At 42.9% G+C, this 18,969-nt stretch overlaps 1 protein-coding gene across 1 annotated transcript in view; it reads right to left on the bottom strand.

Moving 5' to 3' along the window:
• Window positions 1–18,969, bottom strand: part of thsd7ba (thrombospondin, type I, domain containing 7Ba) — a 214,034-nt gene that overhangs the window by 17,750 nt on the left and 177,315 nt on the right. The gene's annotated exons all lie outside the window — the stretch shown is intronic.

The raw sequence follows: 18,969 nt of genomic DNA, 5'->3' as shown, positions 1-18,969 counted from the left end.
AGTGAAAATCTTCAATTTTCAATGTAATAAAATGTAATAACGCAATGACTAATGGTCGTTGTGTTGGTTGTTGTTGTTTATATCTACTAATAGCCTACTGACTGTGCGAAATCCAGCTGCTGACTCTCTGCTCCACGATCACGGAGAGCCCACCCCACCCTGCCCACCCCTCAAACAGCGCATCTCTCTCTCTCTCTCTCTCTCTCTCTCTCTCTCTCTCTCTCGCCGCTGTCTGCGGGAAAATTGAATTGAATTAATAAACCTTTATATGCCTATTTAGACTGATAAGTGTTGTGTTTACCTTTTTTAAAAAATCAGGCTATCTCCCTCTGTCAATCACAATATGTGTCCTCTGTCAGTATCAGCCCTGTCAATAAACAGGTAGGGGGAAAACCCTCCGACCTAATGTTAAACTAACTTATCATTGGAATGTACACTAGGGTGTGCGCTATAGCTACGCTCTCCACCTGGCTCAGCTCTGTTGTCCCCCACTTTAGCCCCCAAAAAATCACAAGCACTTTCATAATGTGATGCGTGTGTGTTACTTTGTTATTTCTGTATGACAGACCGTTGCCAACACACCGCTATGGACGCGATCTGGTCAGAGGAGCAAAAGAGAAAATATGCAGGATATTTAGCTTATGTTTCATTTTTTAAACTGCTTGGGACTAATTGTACTGACAAATGACTTAGAGCTTGTTGCAGGCAGAGTGGAGGCTCTTGGCTAAAAACCAAACCTGCTGATCAGAGGCTCGGACCCAGTGTCATTCTCCTCTCGTCTCGGAGTCCGGGGCTCAAACGCGCTCCGTAAACTGTAATCTCTTGTTTGACATATATGACGTATGATGTTTTAAAACTAATAATCACAAAGTCTCGGCATCCGAAGGAGGCGATACGTGAACGGGGAGCAGACTATGAGGGGCCGTCAGGGACATAATTCAGAATTACCACTCACACACACATGTAAAAAAAAAACACATTCACACACAATAGTAAAAACTTCACACACTTACAAGTGAAATGCTTTCATAAACACAACTGAGACACTTTCACACACACACAACTGAAATGTTGTGCTCTCATACACACAACTGAAATGCTTCCACGCACACAACTGAAACGCTTTCACACACACAACTGAAATGTTGTGCTCTCATACACACAACTGAAATGCTTCCACGCACACAACTGAAAAGCTTTCACACACACAACTGAAATGTTGTGCTCTCATACACACAACTGAAATGTTGTGCTCTCATACACACAACTAAAATGTTTTTATACACACAACTGAAACGCTTCCACACACACAACTGAAATGTTGTGCTCTCATACACACAACTGAAATGCTTCCACACACACAACTGAAACGCTTTTATACACACAACTGAAACGCTTTCACACACACAACTGAAATGTTGTGCTCTCATACACACAACCGAAATGCTTCCACACACACAACTGAAATGTTGTGCTCTCATACACACAACTGAAATGTTGTGCTCTCATACACACAACTGAAATGTTGTGCTCTCATACACACAACTGAAATGCTTCCACACACACAACTAAAACGCTTTCACACACACAACTGAAATGCTCTCACACACACAACTGAAACGCTTTCACACACACAACTGAAATGCTCTCAAGATTTCAGAACAGGAAGGCGTTTCACTGTAACAGGAAGACGTTTCAGTGTAACAGGAAGGCGTTTCAGTGTAACAGGAAGGCGTTTCACTGTAACAGGAAGGCAGCTAAAAAGAGGAAGTGTGGGCTATTTTTCTTCTTTGGAGCATTCTGAGGAGGCACATGCGGCCTACATGTAGCCTACCACATTTACATGATGTTTTTTAATTCGGAATTAATTATTCTGAATGAAATAGTTTGGAATTAAAATATTCTCCTTCGAGTTTACATGGAAATAATAATTCCGAATTGGGGTTTACATGGAAAACACATTAAATCGCCTTTATTTAATTCTGCTTAACGTCTGGGGGTCGGGAAGCGTTCTGATTGGACAGAGGGTACACGTGTTTATGTATTTACGTCTACCGGAAGAAAACAAACTCCATTCTCAGTGTGTGAAGTGAACCGAGATCAGAGAGCTGCAGCCGTGAGCCGCTCCGCTCCTCCTAAACTTAACAACAACTTAGAAGCAGAAAGTTTCTCCTCTTAACTGCCAGGATGGCCTTCCCTGGGTGTGTGAGCCTGGCCGCCGCCGTGCTCCGGCGGGGATCCTGGCAGTGAGCTTCGCCTTCCCCGCCGGAGCAGCAGCAGCAGCGGCGGCGGCGGCCGGGCACCGGGGTCTGTGGAGCGGGTTCATGAAGCATGGTTGTCCCGACCAGCAATCGCTCTGGTCCCGACATGACTCACTCACAACACTGCGGCTGTAACGTTATGTTGTGTGTGTTGTAGCCTACTTTTCGGCTACAACACAACGTTACAGCCGCAGTGAGTGAGTCATGTCGGGACAACCAGGCTTCATGAACCCGCTTCACAGACCCCGGTGCCCGGCCGCCGCCGCCGCTGCTGCTCCGGCGGGTAAGGCGAAGCTCACTGCCAGGATCCCCGCCGGAGCACGGCGGCGGCCAGGCTCACACACCCGGGGAAGGCGATCCTGGCAGTGAGGGTGTGTGAGCCTGGCCGCCGCCGCCGCTGGGCGCGGCCAGGCGGGGAAGGCTATCAGTGAGCTTCGCCTTCCCCGCCATAGCAGTGGCGGCAGCGGCCAGGCTCACACACCCAGGGAAGGCGATCCTGGCAGTTAAGAGGAGAAACTTTCTGCTTCTAAGTTGTTGTTAAGTTTAGGAGCAGCGGAGCGGCTCGCGGCTGCAGCTCTGTTCACTTCACACACTGAGAATGGAGTTTGTTTTCTTCCGGTAGACGTAAATACATAAACACGTGTACCCTCTGTCCAATCAGAACGCTTCCCGACCCCCAGACGTTAAGCAGAATTAAATAAAGGCGATTTAATGTGTTTTCCATGTAAACCCCAATTCGGAATTATTATTTCCATGTAAACTCGAAGGAAAATATTTTAATTCCGAACTATTTCATTCAGAATAATTAATTCCGAATTAAAAAACATCATGTAAACGTGGTAGGCTACATGTAGGCCGCATGTGCCTCCTCAGAATGCTCCAAAGAAGAAAAATAGCCCACACTTCCTCTTTTTAGCTGCCTTCCTGTTACACTGAAACGCCTTCCTGTTACAGTGAAACGCCTTCCTGTTACAGTGAAACGCGCCTTCCTGTTACACTGAAACGCCTTCCTGTTACACTGAAATCTTGAGAGCATTTCAGTTGTGTGTGTGAAAGCGTTTCAGTTGTGTGTGTGAGAGCACAACATTTCAGTTGTGTGTGTGAAAGCGTTTCAGTTGTGTGTGTGGAAGCATTTCAGTTGTGTGTATGAGAGCACAACATTTCAGTTGTGTGTATGAGAGCACAACATTTCAGTTGTGTGTATGAGAGCACAACATTTCAGTTGTGTGTGTGAAAGCGTTTCAGTTGTGTGTGTGGAAACATTTCAGTTGTGTGTATGAGAGCACAACATTTCAGTTGTGTGTGTGAAAGCGTTTCAGTTGTGTGTGTGGAAGCATTTCAGTTGTGTGTATGAGAGCACAACATTTCAGTTGTGTGTATGAGAGCACAACATTTCAGTTGTGTGTGTGAAAGCGTTTCAGTTGTGTGTGTGGAAACATTTCAGTTGTGTGTATGAGAGCACAACATTTCAGTTGGGTGTGTGAAAGCGTTTCAGTTGTGTGTATGAGAGCACAACATTTCAGTTGTGTGTGTGAAAGTGTCTCAGTTGTGTTTATGAAAGCATTTCACTTGTAAGTGTGTGAAGTTTTTACTATTGTGTGTGAATGTGTTTTGTTTTACATGTGTGTGTGAGTGGTAATTCTGAATTATGTCCCTGACGGCCCCTCATAGCAGACCGTGGTGGTTTTCAATCACACACTCCGACCCCGCTTGTTGCATCTTTAGAAAATATAATTCAGGGGAAAAAAAGACTTACAAACATGGACCAAAACGGCTCCATAATACGCACAAAAATCCGAAAGAAACGAAAATTAACTAAAAAATTTACTAAACTGCATGAAGTGGTTGTTGTATGCCTGACAGAGGCATGCGTAAAACTATCCAGGCTATCTATTTAAAACACACACCATAGGCTACTTGCAAACTGCTCCACTGTAGGGGGGTCTTATATAGTCATTATTATTATTATGATTATTATTATTATTATTATTGTTGCTGTACGGAGTCAAATACAACGAAGAGCCAGTCGCTCGAAACGTTGTCTTTATCATATATTTATTTATTTATATAATATTGTTCTACTTCGGGAGAAGACAGTGTTGAGTTCTCTTTCTGCCTCATAACTATACAGTGCCATGGATTTATCGGGGAACTGCTGATATTTTGTCTTAGTAGTGCTGAATATGACCAAGCCGCTGTCCGCTGTCTCAGTGCTGAAATATGAATGAATGACAGCGTGTCACTGCCAGAGAGAGAGAAAGGGAGAGAGAGAGAGAGAGAGAGAGATGCCTCTTTCTTTTCTTTTGCTTCTTTTGCTTTTGCTTGTGTACATTTTTGTCCTCCTGCTTATGACACGCGCTGTCCCCTGCAGATGCTTCTATAATAAACATTTGCTTAGGATTGATTGTGATAGGTACACGGTTGGGAGGAAGAGAGAGAGAGAGAGAGAGAGGGAGAGATGCGCTGCTTGGGGGTGGGCAGGGTGGGGTGGGCTCTCCGTGATCGTGGAGCGGAGAGTCAGCAGCTGGATTTCGCACAGTCAAGGCTATTAGTAGATATAAACAACAACAACCAACACAACGACCATTAGTCATTGCGTTATTACATTTTATTACATTGAAAATTGAAGATTTTCACTTCCCCACAAATGTAATAAATCTCTGCAAACGTAATAGTTATTACATTTGTGGGAAATCGCGTATTACGTTTGCAGGATTATTACATTAAAAGCTGCATATTTTTATTACGTTTGTGGTTTATTACGTTTGTGGGCATTATTACATTGGCGGGCGTTACAGGGCGCCCGCTCAACCTCAGCCACACCACACCCCATAATTTTATCAGTATTTTATAATGAACAAGATGGTAAGTTAACAAGTCTCTCTTTGGAGGAGAAATTACTAGCTATCATAATGATTATATATAAAATAGGCAATCAAAGTAAAGTAAGACATATATTCCATTATTCAGTTTGTGCTGAGCACAAACTAGACCTGGATACACTGTAGGTCATAAACCTATGTTTCTGAGCTCAGTGCTGTATAACATCTGGGTGGCTGTGGCTTTAGAGAGGCTCTAAGGTATCACCTTTCTGGGTGACAGCACTTCAGGCTGTTTTAACAGGATGTCTGGTTTTTAATTCACGGAGAGATCCACTTTTTGGGCTGGGTCTGCAGGGAGGGGGCCCTGCTCAACATTAATTACATGTCATTGGCCTAGGTTTTGTTCTAATGAAGTAGAGAGATGAGTTTAGCACCCGGGTGCAGCAGGGTAAAAGATCTAAATTCTAATTTTGTTCTAATTTTATTACCTCCTATCAGATATCTGGCAGATGCTATTGCATATTTCCCTTGCTCACTCTATCTCAACTTCATACAGGCTGCACTGTGTGGCTCAGATGTTGCCTTGTCAACGGCGGCCCTGACAGCTTAATGCATTGCACCTTAAGAAAACACATGCAAATACACAAATATGGAAAACATCTTCATCAATTTGACAAAACGTGCATTACAAAAAATCACAACACATGCAAATTAGGGCTGGGCTGAAAAAAAACAAAAAATGTTCTGAAATCCAAACCGAGATCAATTTATTAATATGCATAGGGCTGTCACAGTGAGTTCTGGTGGGATGAGATTTTTTCATGAAATGATGAAATAAAACATCCACAGCTTGTATAATCTGAAAAAGTGAAAAGTGTATATATTTTAGGTATTTACAGTACAGATGTGATCATTATAGTGTATCTCATTTAGAGCGCTAATAAAAACAAATTAAATGGTCTATTGACATTAAAGTCATTAGTTAAAATGACTTAAAAATTGTCAGCTCGATAAATGAAGTATCTGAGCTGCACAGTGAATTCAAACAGTAAGTACACACTTTCATTCATCCTTCACTCCTCTGAGAGTTTCTTTATCTGTGATGCATTCATACAGAAACATAACAAAGACAGTGAGATACACTTGAACAGTTTTATGCTGCTGGAGATGAAAGCTACTGTACTGTAGCTTAGCTACGTTTTCAGCCTAGTCTGTTAGCTTCACTGGACCGCTGCATGCACTGCAACTTTGCAACGTGGTTTTGTTTGGTTGTAAGTAAAATGAAAGTAAACTTCAATGTAAACATAAAAATGGTGGTTTGAAATGACCTGCGGCTTACTGTAAGCGTCCACTCAACAAAGAGCACAACACCTCTGCACGAGAGAGACACAAACATGGCAGACAGGTCCTAATAAAGCATGTAGGCAAGTCTTACGGCAAATGTGGGACTTAAAAATGATGCAAACAGCGAAGAGCTGGATAAAAGTAATATGTGAAGAGGAAGCTGTTCGTAACTGTTGGTACACAGTGTAACCAGTGCACTGGGGTAGTTAGTGACACACATTACATCTATTATTTCCTGCATGTCTAAGCTAGTCATGTAAAACAGAGAGTCCATTAATGTAACTGTGTGGGGTCCATTTGTTATGTAACATATGAATAATGGACCAAGTTAGAGATTAAATTTACAACATTACTTCCCTGAGAAACTCATTCATATCCAAGCACTTTGCAATTTGAACTGAATCAAATTCAGGAAATCAGTGGCTCTGTCCAGCCCTTACGCAAAGACACAAACGTGCTGGAAGTTCAGAAAACATCTTCAGCGATTTGACAACACATTAGCTACAAAAAAAATCACAGAAGATGCATGCACGAATTCAGTCTGCTCCAAAGTCAGTGTAGCGTTTCCTTAAGTTGCAGTTTTCTTTTCTATTAATAAACCATTTGAGAACAAGAATCGATTGGGAATTTAAAGGATAATTTCCGTTTTTTACAACCTGGACCTTATTACTAGCATAAAATACGATCATTTTACTCACCCAGACAACTTTGGTGTCATTTGGAGTTGTTTTGACAAAATTAGCCCCAGTGGAGCGGCGCGTATATCCGTATAATGCGAGAGCACGGGGCACGCAATGCAGCCTCTAAATAACACATTATCCGCCGCAAAACTCGTTCATTTCACCAATATTTTGTTATGATACACTAGTGCTATTCCCCTCTGAGCCCATGGTGGCATGTTATCAACATCCGGGGTCTGTAGGTTGACCTACTGACCTCTGATCTGGATGATATCATCTCCGACCGCTGCCCGGCTCATTCTGATAATAATCATTCTGCTTCGGCATTTGGGTCCATGTTTAGTGCAACTAGCCGGAGCTTTAGTGTGTCCAGGCTGAGGAGAGGAAGCCTGTGGAAGCTGAACTTCATCCTCATTTTGTTCTGACATGTCAGAAACATGCAGAAACAAACCGTAGCATTAGCGGTAGCAAGTTAGCCGCGCCGGGCAGCGGACGGAGATGACATCCAGATAAGAGGTTAGTAGTAGTCAACCTACAGGCGCCGGATGTTGATAACATGCCACCACGGGCTCGGAGGGGAATAGCACTAGTGTATCATAACAAAATATTGGCGAAATGAATACGTTTTTGAGGCTGCATTACGTGCCCCGTGTTCTCGCATTATACAGATATACGCGCCGCTCCACTGGAGCTAATTTCGTCAAAACAACTCCAAATGAGTAAAATGATTAGCCTAGAAATCTAGACGCACCCTAGCGGCAGCAAAAATATTTGCTCCGTTGGTGGGTCTAGAAACGAGCCATAGGAACTTTTTGAGTCTCGAACACCGATTGTGTTCACCAATCACAGCGCTCTATCTGTTTAGAGAGTTGTTGGGCGGGCTTAACGCGGTAACGACATACATTTTAATTGGCTTGTCAGGCTAACGTCATCCTGCTCTTTGCTCTGATTAGTCGTAGCGCTACCCTATTGCGTGCAGAGGCAGTTGAAAGACAGCCTTCATCCCGCCCCCTGGATTGAGCCGAGGTCTACCGGTCGTTGCCAGACTATACATTCTAGTGATATAGTCTGGCTTGTCAGGCTATAAAATGATCGTATTTTATGCTAGAAATAAGGTCCAGGTTGTAAAGAACGGAAATTATCCTTTAACCCTTGGGAATTCAACCCTTAAATTCAGCAGTCATGAAGATGACAGAGCATTGGGTCTTTTAATTGCAAAGCCATGCTCGGCAACGCTACAGCAATTAACCAACAACTTATAGTTACAGTAAAGAAGTGAAAACAGCAGTGGTAATACACACAGCAAAAAGAAAAAAACCCAATTAGAACAGCAATCAACACAGAACATAATATGTGAGTCAAACATTAAAGCAACAGAGCTGCACTTGTTTACTATAAAATCTTCAAATAACACTTGAATAAAGTAATAAGCAATGCAGCTCATATTGCTGAACAGCAGCTGCATGAATACAGTCAGCAGCAGATAATGATCATGCTTAGTGAGGCAGAGGAGAATACCAGATGTTGAAAAACAATCCATGACAAAAAGTTAGATGAGGCTGGATGTGATGGTTGTCTTATAGTTCTAATAGTGGGTGCTGTTGTGGTGGTTGTAGGGGCCCAGGCCAGGAGGGAGGAGGTGACCCTTTTATATACTGTCGGTTGAGCATCCTTGCACTGAAGGCGCTGTCAACAGCAGTTGCATTGCACACAGTGGGTGGAAGGTGTTGCACATTATAGATCTGGTAATCAATCTTCCACTACCACATACTATAGGACAACAAAAAGCAGAGCTACCCTCCTTCAATAGTTTGTCTAGTATCTTTTTTGTCCGTTGTCCAAATGCTACTGGCCCAGCAGACCACAATACAGACGATAACTGATAACTGCTCCTCCTGCAGGGCTGTGTGATGGAAGTCCCTGGCATTCTGCCTTGGTCTCTCAACCCTGGCTTTTCTTGTGCAAATCATATCCACTCATGTTGTCTGTACAGGTCACCCAGTTTTTGAGATAAACACGAAACTGTTTTGTTACTGTAGGATGCATAACCCTGTGTGTTGACGACAGCAGGTTATACATCAACCCCAGTGTTGGGAGATTTGATCCACAGTCCGTCCTTTACACTTGTCATCTTGAACAAACTCAAGAGCATCCATCCATCCATCCATCTTAAATACACAATATTTTTTAGCAACATACTCAAATTACAAGATCAAGACTCCTTGTCTTGGGACAGACTTCTGAGTTCTGATGTCTCTGTATGAATGGGATGCTTGTTGTTTGAACAGAAAATTCAATAAAAACACTTTGATAATTATTATTGGGACAGACTACATTCTTCAATAAAAAGCAGCACTGATAAACAGCAGATGGCCATAAGTTCATTGAGTGTGTTCCTTGTCCAGCAGCTAATTCAGAGACATTAAACAGGAAAAGAGTTCAGCTGTTTGGGACTAATTCATGACATACGAACAGCAAGGCATGCTGTCACACAATTCAATGCTTCTGAATTAATTGGGTTTATGTAATGCTGAGCAGAATATGAAGTGTGGCAAATCTGAATTTGAATGAGATGACCCAAAATCCATGTTGTTTTCTCACTTGCAGCTCATTACACTTTGGATATGCCAAAGGATTTTAAGACAATCCACAATTATTAGCCTCCAAGTAACCTCACTTTTCCTGAGCTAAGCCAAGAGGGAACTCAGCAGAATAATGACAACAACATAAGAGGAGGCTTCAACAGTTGGAAACAAAAAAAATATTGTTTGCTTAACCAATAACTTATAGTAGCTCAATGTGTTGCCAAAGGTGCCACCACATAACCCACACATCTGTGATGAAGCAATAAAAAACTCAACAAACAAGTGGCTATAATGAAGTGTATCTGTTGTTTCCCATCCCACTCTTCTAAACAGGCACCACAACAAAGCTCAGAGTTTCTGGAGAAAAACAGCCAGCAGCATGAGCACCCTCACAGCTTACACTGACATTTGCCAAACACAAAAAAATACCCAGCAGAACTGAGCCAAGACATCCAATCATGACATGCAAACAAGAAGAAAGCAATAAGTGCTTCATTTCAGCAAATTCCTTGTTGACAAAATAGGTACATATGCTGAAAAACAAACAAACAAACAAACAACAAAAACATTTTGGGGTTGAGTGGCTTGAGCAGACGCCCCCGTTTACTGCATGTCATTCCCCCTCTCTCTGCCTCCCCATTTCCTGTCTCTATCAAATAAAGACAAAAATGCCCCCAAAATATACTTAAAGGTACATTGTGTAGGAATTACTCCCATCAAGCGTTGCGGTTGTATATCGCAAGCAACTCAATCATATTTTCATGCTGCATTCACATGAAATTGGGAAGACGGCAGACGGACGACAGCCGCTGCACGTAACGGGCCCTAGTTTCGTAGACCAGGTGAAGTCTAACATCAGCGCAGCTTCGCCACGCCAACGGGGTGTGGCCCAGGTCCATTTCGTAAGATTGGTGGGCCGCGCAGTCAGACTTAGACCAGCGCAATCCCTCCCCTCGTCCCTCCCACCGGCGCAAACGGCAAAGAGGGAGGAGACAGGGCGGGAGGGAGACAGGAGGAGGAGAGAAAGGCGTGGAGTGGGTTTGACACAGCCGAGTCAGATCTTCACCAATCAAAGGAGCTCCTCTCCTCACCTTTAACTGCGCGGCGGGTGATGCGCGCTGCAAGTTTGTCATTTTATACTTGGACATGGACGGAGGAAACAGCGACGCCAGAGGCCGAACCTCTCCCAGGAGGAAACAGCTGTTTTGGTCCGGAGGTCCGAGCTCAGAGTGACCAATAATGAGTTTACTAATATACTTAATCAGGTTTGATCTGATACACTGAGAACGGCTGCCCAATGAAAGAAACAACAACTAATAAACTAATAAAGAAACTCACATTTATTCAAACCCTGTGTAACCAAGATGAGAGGTGTAGGCTATCACAACATAAACAAAGACCATGTGGATGAAATCAGCGTAAAGGACGCGCTCTCTCTCCCTCCCTCCCTCTCTCTCTCTCTCTCTCTCTCTCTCTCTCTGTCCGTCTCTTTTTTTCTCTTTTTTTTCTGTGATAGAGATGCTGAGTATACTGTAGTAGGCTATATACTGACTATCTGATACCGAGGCTGTTGTGGTGGACTAAGAGAGATGATGATTTGTGTTTTGTTTTTCATTACGGCTGCGTGATGCGGTCGCACGCGCTTATGAATTAATAAGTAAATAAATAAATACAGCGATCATCACAAGGGCAGAGTGGTATCTCAACACGGCAGCGACATGCAGTCATCCACCCTCAGTCCTGCTTTTGGGACATCGACAGCTGCTTTTCAGTGCCAGTTCGTCCATGCTGTGTTAATTCAGGTGGAGTTTCCATTACGCACCGACAGCCTTTGATCTCTGCTTTGATCTGACGTCAGATGTGACGGGACAATCTATATAGATATAAATTCACGTGTTGATTCCGTTAGTTGCATTAAATAGTGGTTATTGTGGATATTTATTGCATTGAAATGTGTCTGGAACTGTGGAAACCTGCCTGTGAGGTCTTGGTGACGTGTGTGCACTGCAGGTCAGTCAGCCAAACTTGCACTGCACCTGCTGCGCTTCGCCCTGCGCTGAGATTAGACCTGGTTGGAGGTGGCGAGCTTTCAGCGCAACCTCGGCGGGACATTTTCGCACAAAACTTCCACTGCACCAAGCAGAATCTGTGACGCCTCCCCCTGCTGCGCGGCCACGCCTATCTCAGCGCAGCGCGATCTGCCAATCTTCCAATCTGACTTTGCGCTAGGCTGCGCTGGTCGAAACTTGCATTAGACCGGCTGCGCTACCTTGCGCCACCTGCGCTGCGCCAGCAAACTAGGGCCCAACGGCATAAACAAGCCTCTATGTAAACAAGTGACAATACACAAGACAATACACGTGACAATATGTTGTCATGGCGATGTCGTATTGCTTACCTGACCCACGTTTTACCGGCTTTCTCTCGACTTCTGTGACTAAAATGACATCTGGTTTGTTACCGACGGCCATTTGCCTGGCTGCACATGAATGCAGCATCAGTGTAACGCTCCATTCCTCCTCACTGCGTTACCGCGGTGACTTTTCACAGGCGCCACCTCGACCTGAGCCGACAGCTCCGGTGTCTCCGCTGAGTTTCCGTGGTTTCCTACCGTCACGCTGCCACTGAACGTAAAAACATGGCGACACCACATGGCAGCCAGCACCGAGCTTACCCGCTCCATGTAGATATGAATGATATGAACGGCAAATTCAGAGCTTACTGGAACACTTCAGTTTGTTGATGGGGTTAATTAATGATGAATGAAAAACATACTTTTGAACGAAATAATCGATTTTCAATAGATAACAGGAGAAGTTACACAATGTCCCTTTAAAAAAAAAAAAACATTTGTGGAATTTACAATGAACCTGCACCACCAACAACTCAGGCAGAATAACACTGCATTCTGCCTTAAAGTACATGCCTGAGGGTGACCACTTATATTGAATCAGTCATTAACCCCAGTTGCAAAATATTGTCACGAACAGCAGAATGTAGTGGACATGATTACTTCCTCCATAAATGTGTTGTGGAGTGGCTTGATCAGACTGTTGGCATACAAGCTCGCTGATTAAATACTATTCACTAACTGCTGATGCTCTAAAAAAAAAAAAAAAAAAAAAAAGCAAAATAGCTTCAATAGGGTAAGTAGAATAATATTTCTTAGACCTCTGTTTTATTTTATCATGTGTTGCCATTCCCAGCAGTGACCAATTCTGATTGTATCATTGTGTCAAAACATTTGTGTTTGTGTTCAACTGTGACAACTACATACCAATGTTCAAAAATGATTCAAACCCTTGATTAATATTCCATGTGATGCACGTGGTTTGTAGGAGAATAGGGCTTCATCATAAAGAACTGGTCATCATGTTTCTCTAATCTCTATTCTGGCTGCATCTTGATAAGAAGAATAATAAAAACTGATCTAACCTATTAAGCAGAAATACATTTATAACAGACAAGAAACAAATGGCAATGTTATTAACTGAGAGTCATTATTCTCAAAGCATTCTCTAAGCAAATTTGCGTTTGTCTATATGTGGCAGTCGTATAACAGAAAAGCCATTGGTGGAAGACATCAAGAAACAACAGCTTATTCAACAGAACTCCTTTCATTTCCTCTCCAACCTTTGCAACAAGCAGATAGACACATCAACGGTATGAATGGGAAAGATTGATTTTACTGTGTTCCACATGCTGCACTATGTCATTGACTTTATATAAACACACAGACACACACACACGAAAAGGGTGATTTCCTTCCAACAGAAATAGATATAAACTTTTATTTGGTGAACTGCTTCACTCAACCCAATTATCAAAACCAATAGGATGGTATGTAAAATAAAAAGTATTTGCCACAGACTTAAAAGATAATTAGAAAAAAAAGTACACCTCTTCCTGCAGGTGATTATTGGTAATTGGTACTTCCAGTTATTCATGTTTTTTTTATATTAGGATTTGAGATATGGCACCTTGTATTTGAGAGAGCACTCACTATAGCACTCACTAGAGCACATCAGCTCAATATTAATGATGGTATATGTGCCATATGATACAATATACGTATATATATATATATATATATATATATATATATATATATAACAGCGTGTCCTCAGTGTCCACACAAATAAGCTGACCTGCCTCATAAGTCTGGCTGATGTCTCTCACTCCCACAGACCTCCCACCACTGTCACACAACGTATAGCAGAGGAGTGTTGGAGGTGGACAGGGAGGACGCTTCTCTATAGGACAGGGACAAAGTAGATGGAGTGGAGGCCCCAGGCATTAATAGAATGAGAAATAAGTGTCTGACTGGCACAGTGGCTGGCTGACACTCAAGACAACTCTGCGGTGTGTTATGGAAATAGCGTATATACCACTTGATATCTCAGCATTTGGCGGCCCACACTTGAGGGAGAACGAAACTCAAATGTCTCCAGTAATTATAGATCCAATTTGTGTGTTTCTCTGGGAGCTCTCCTTTGACATCTGTGAGCTCTCTGTAGCCGTCTCTCAGGGCATCTTGTTTTCAGACATGGCTTATACCGAAAAATAGCATCTCAATGTTTGTTGGTGTTTTTTTCTTTTTCTTTTTTTTAAATACAATTTTTATGCATCAGTGATAACTCTGGTAAAAGTATAAAAAGCATGCTTCATTAGTCAGATTTACTATATTAAACTAGAAATAACTTAAGAGTATTTTTTTTGTGCTTGAAGAAGAGACAAAAACAGCTTTTTTATTTCTAATGAGAGACCCCTGATTCTGCCAGAATAATAATACTTCTAGGAGATTAAACCTTAGCAAGCTAGCTACTTACTCAACTTGCAGTGTTGGCAACTTACCTTTACCCCCCCCCCAGTGATCATTTTACAAGTAAATTTAGCCAAAACCATAGTTGTTGTCTTTAACTCAGGTGCATGATGATTTCATTAAATGACAGTGCAGTTATAAATTAATTTAACTGGAAATATCTTGGGTGCTGCTTGAAAGTAGTCTGATTTTAGTCTTTTAGAAATGTTTTTGTGCCGCATTTACAGAAAACTGTATTTAAACAAGACCAGGTTTTCAATTTTTTTACAGAAATATCTTTCACATGAAAGACAAAGACTGAGCTGTGATTTCAGCTACTTCATATTTACCTACCTAAACAGCGGGCGTCATTGGCAATATGAGTGGACAGAGATGCCAAAGCAAGTGGAAAGAAAAAAAATGTGGAGGACCAGTTCTGTTTGTGAACAACAGATAATGTAACCCCTGGCTTTATATTGATCACCTTATTTGTTTGGACACTGAAGAATTGAAAATATAAGGCAATAGGCTATATAGGCATGTTCAAAATGCATCAAAAATCGATTTATGATGAAAAGAAATCCAACATTCCAGTAGCCTGTAAACTCCATGTAGCTGGCAGCAGCAGCAGCAGCAGCGGCAGCAGAAACACAGCCAGTGTGAACACATGCATGCTTCTCTGCAGCAGTTCAGTGACATCAGCCGTCACGCAACGCAGGCAGTGTGTTCCTGGCATTACGCTGCTTCAGCTCTCCCACCACTTGGCAGATCAGATCATATTGTGGTTTTTCTTCAGCCTCTCTAAAAACCCTGTGTATTGAAGCAGACTACAACCACCTGCTCATTCAGGAACTGGCCCCAGGAGGCCTCAAGGACTGCCTTAACTTCTGTATGGACACTGTATTACCAGCAAGGACTGTACACTGCTTTCCAAACAACAAACCCGTGGATCACCGGTAACATCAAAAACACCATAAAAGCAAGGCCTCCAGGGACGGGGACGGGGGGAGGGAAAACCTCAGGTGTGTGCAACAGGAGCTGAAGAGGAAGTTAAAGCAGGTGAAGGATGAGTACAAAGACAGTGCTACAGCGGGGAGGTGAGGAAGGGAAAAACAGTCAGGCAACATCGGGCGATGTGGACAAGGCCAATGAGTTCAACCTGTTCTAAAACAGGTTTGACACAGCCTCACCTGTTCTACCTCCCACTGCGTCAGCTGGACCTTCCCCTGTGGCATCTCCTTCACAACCTGACAGTGCAGCTGCACCTCGCTCCAAACTACTGTAGGGTCGTGTCTCCTGTTAGAGGAGGAGTTGTAGATGGAGCGCAAAAGCCTACTGTATACCCTGGAAAAGCAACCGGCCTGGATAGTGTGCCTGAGGCTGTTCGAGGACTGTGCAGCCCAGCTGGCTGAGAATCTCCAGAGGAACTTAAGTCTACAGACAGGGAGAGTCCTGGTCCTTTGTCCTCTTCCAGTACCTAAAGTAGGATGACCAGCTGAGATAAATGATGATGATGACCAATGGCCCTCACATCACATATCATTAAAACCCTGGAGTGGCTACAGTACTTCTCTTGTCTTCTTAGGCAACAGGTTGAGCATGCACTAGACCTCTTTGAGTTTGCCTACAAGCAACATAATGAAGGGGATGATGCCGTCCATCCTTTATATGCTCCACCAGGCCCATAGCTACTCGGATGAGCCAGAGCGTCAGCCATGGGAATTATGTCCTTTGATTTTTAAGTGCATTTAAGCATCCGACCCCGTTTCAAGACAAACTCAAAGGGACTGTGGTGGATATACGCTAAACTGGACTGGTCCCAAAGCACAGACACCGTCTACCTGACTCTCAAACAGCTTGCAGTTCCTGCCTGGGAATAATGTAGTCTTTACTTACTTATGTCTAACACCCCCTTCATCTCAGTGATTAGTACGAAGCCTCATTACCAATGACTTCTCTCTCTCTCCTCCCTCGCTCTCCCCTCCTGATTCTTCCTTTATTGCCTTTAGTAGTACCAATCCATATTTGCCATAATGTAATAAACTGTGGATCAGCACTTCATCTGCCAACCCAGTGGTAGAAATATCACCAGTCAGTCAACATTCGTGATTATAGAGCTATTGTGGTCTTGAATGCAAAAACAGCTCAATGATGTCCCTGTATCTGATTATTAGCATATTACGTAATCTTGCTACATTTAGTGACTTCAAAGAGGCTTTAGCTACTTTCCATCAAAAGTAATTTCTCACACTAATCCTGTGGCTCTATGAGTTAGTTGAAGACACTGTCTCTTCATCTTTCACATTACAAGACAGAAAGCGGAGGCAGAGAGAGGACTGGTCCACATGTTTGGAAAATATAGAAAGTATGGGTGGACTTTCTGCAGTGTCAACTTTCCCACATCTAATGAAGAGCAGAACCGTGTTGCATTAACTTCTTTTGAACTGGGTTTCACACAGTGAGGGTATACTACACAATGGACGTGTTGGTCCTGAAAGCATGTTTTTCAGGCAACTTGGAAAGGGTATTCTGTTCCTAAGCCTTTGATGCTTGGTTAGTTTAGTACTTTAGGGATAATTAGCTGCTGGGCATGCTATCATTTTACAGCAGATCCAGTGTTTAATCAATGCCCTACTTTACCTTTTGTGTGTGACCTTTTGTGGGTAATATACATACATGTTCAATATGTAGGGGGGGGGAAATCCAAAACTTGACAGACCTGTGTGTGTCAGTTATGTTTGCGAACCTATGAACAGACGTCTGCCCCAGAAATACATCCAAAATCTGTAACTGAGTTCATGATTATTTTCCCACAAGGAGAAAAAACTCGGCAACAGATCCACAAAGGCAGGTTTTCAGTGTGGTGATGCATGTATTATTCATCCTGATTAACTCGTTCTTGATCAGATTTTACCATTGCAAAAAAAAAAAAAATCTTACAGGCTACCTCATTACCAGCACACATACAGTTTACTTCACAGCCAAACTCCTACATAGTCTGTTCAACAATGTGGCCATTCTCGCTCATTATTTTCGTAGTGGCACTTTGGCTTTACCTCGCTCTCTCCCTCCCTATCTATCTCTCCCCCTATTCTCCTTGCTCACTCAACCATGAGACGAGAGGATGAGTTGTGGTGCACTGTAAATTTCATCTCTGTCAAACCAGTCACTTCCGGGCCACGACTCGAGGGGAAACATCTGCTGTTGAAGAGTAAGGCCAGACTTTGGCTGGAGAGTGGTTCACAGTGGATGATAAAAGAACAAGTGTTTGTAAAGTGAGAAGGGCTATCTATTAAGATTGAGAATATTCTTTGTCATGCTGCCCCCTAACACAGACTTAATGAAGTACCAAGGACCAAATGTAAATCAGACGGCTCAGCAGTGAAGTGCCATCGCTTAAGAAAAAAACAGCTCTCTCATGTTCTCATGTCCATGTGGAGAAGTCAGTTGTGACAAATCCTTTTTTTTTGTTAACAGCAAAGAGATGCAACCTCATACCTCAACAAAATACCAGTTGAACTAAAGTACAGGTTATAGTATCCTTCCTCCCCCTCTTTGGACAGATGTACTTGACTTTAAATGGCCAATTTGTTAATGTTAACACTGAGCCCTAGTTCGCCCTCAGGATAAATCCGCGAGGGCATTGGCTGCAGTGAGCTCCAGTTTCAGTGGTGAGGGTTATTACAGGGCATTACAACTGGGGCCATATAGACCTTGTTAGTGGGCACTTAACCATCTGTACACAGCCCTCCACTCGAGCACACTGGAATACTTTTCACACACCCGTGTCTCATTTACATACTGACCTGGACAAAGAGTTTCAGGCCAATTCAAGCGCACAGGCAACATTCTTAAAAGACCTCCCCTCGTTAAAACAATCACACCACGAGAGATTCACTGTCACAAAATATTCAGAGCTACAGATCCAGACTGACTGTGGAATATCAAAAACTCCCATCATCCCACTTGGCCCTCTCATCCCTGCTTCTTCTTGTTACTTAACATTGTACTGTTTTATGTCAAGGAAAGGGCATGTCTTGCAAGGTAAATGATTTGGTCTGACGGCAGACACCAGAAAATGAACAGGTCACCCAAGAGTCCCGCTGGCTGATGGGTAATAAACCTTGTCATTGAAATGCGAACAGAATGCAACAAGCCCCCTGTGTATTTATGTGACAGCACCAGGCTGCAACACAAGCGCGGCTGGAGGAAAATATATTCTAAAGGCATCCTAGAGATGTGTAAAAAATTAAGATGAATACCACTGCGTGCACCATACTAATGTTCATACTATGCAAACGCCGTATGTCTGTGTAAACATGGAGCAGGGTGAGTGCACTAGCATTAGTGAACTAATTTCTCTACATTTACCAATTTAGCCTCCTATTATATGCATATGGTAAAGAGTAGGAGTGGAATCCAAACATCAGTTACCCTCATCTGCACTCTGTTGTTAGTGTCTTTGGAAACAATCGA

The sequence above is a fragment of the Trachurus japonicus genome, chromosome 21 (assembly GCF_045865225.1).
Source record: "Trachurus japonicus isolate A0001 chromosome 21, Traja_1.0".
Taxonomy (NCBI): domain Eukaryota; kingdom Metazoa; phylum Chordata; class Actinopteri; order Carangiformes; family Carangidae; genus Trachurus; species Trachurus japonicus.
Note: the sequence above shows the minus strand (reverse complement) of the source record. Positions and strands in the feature narration are given on the sequence as shown.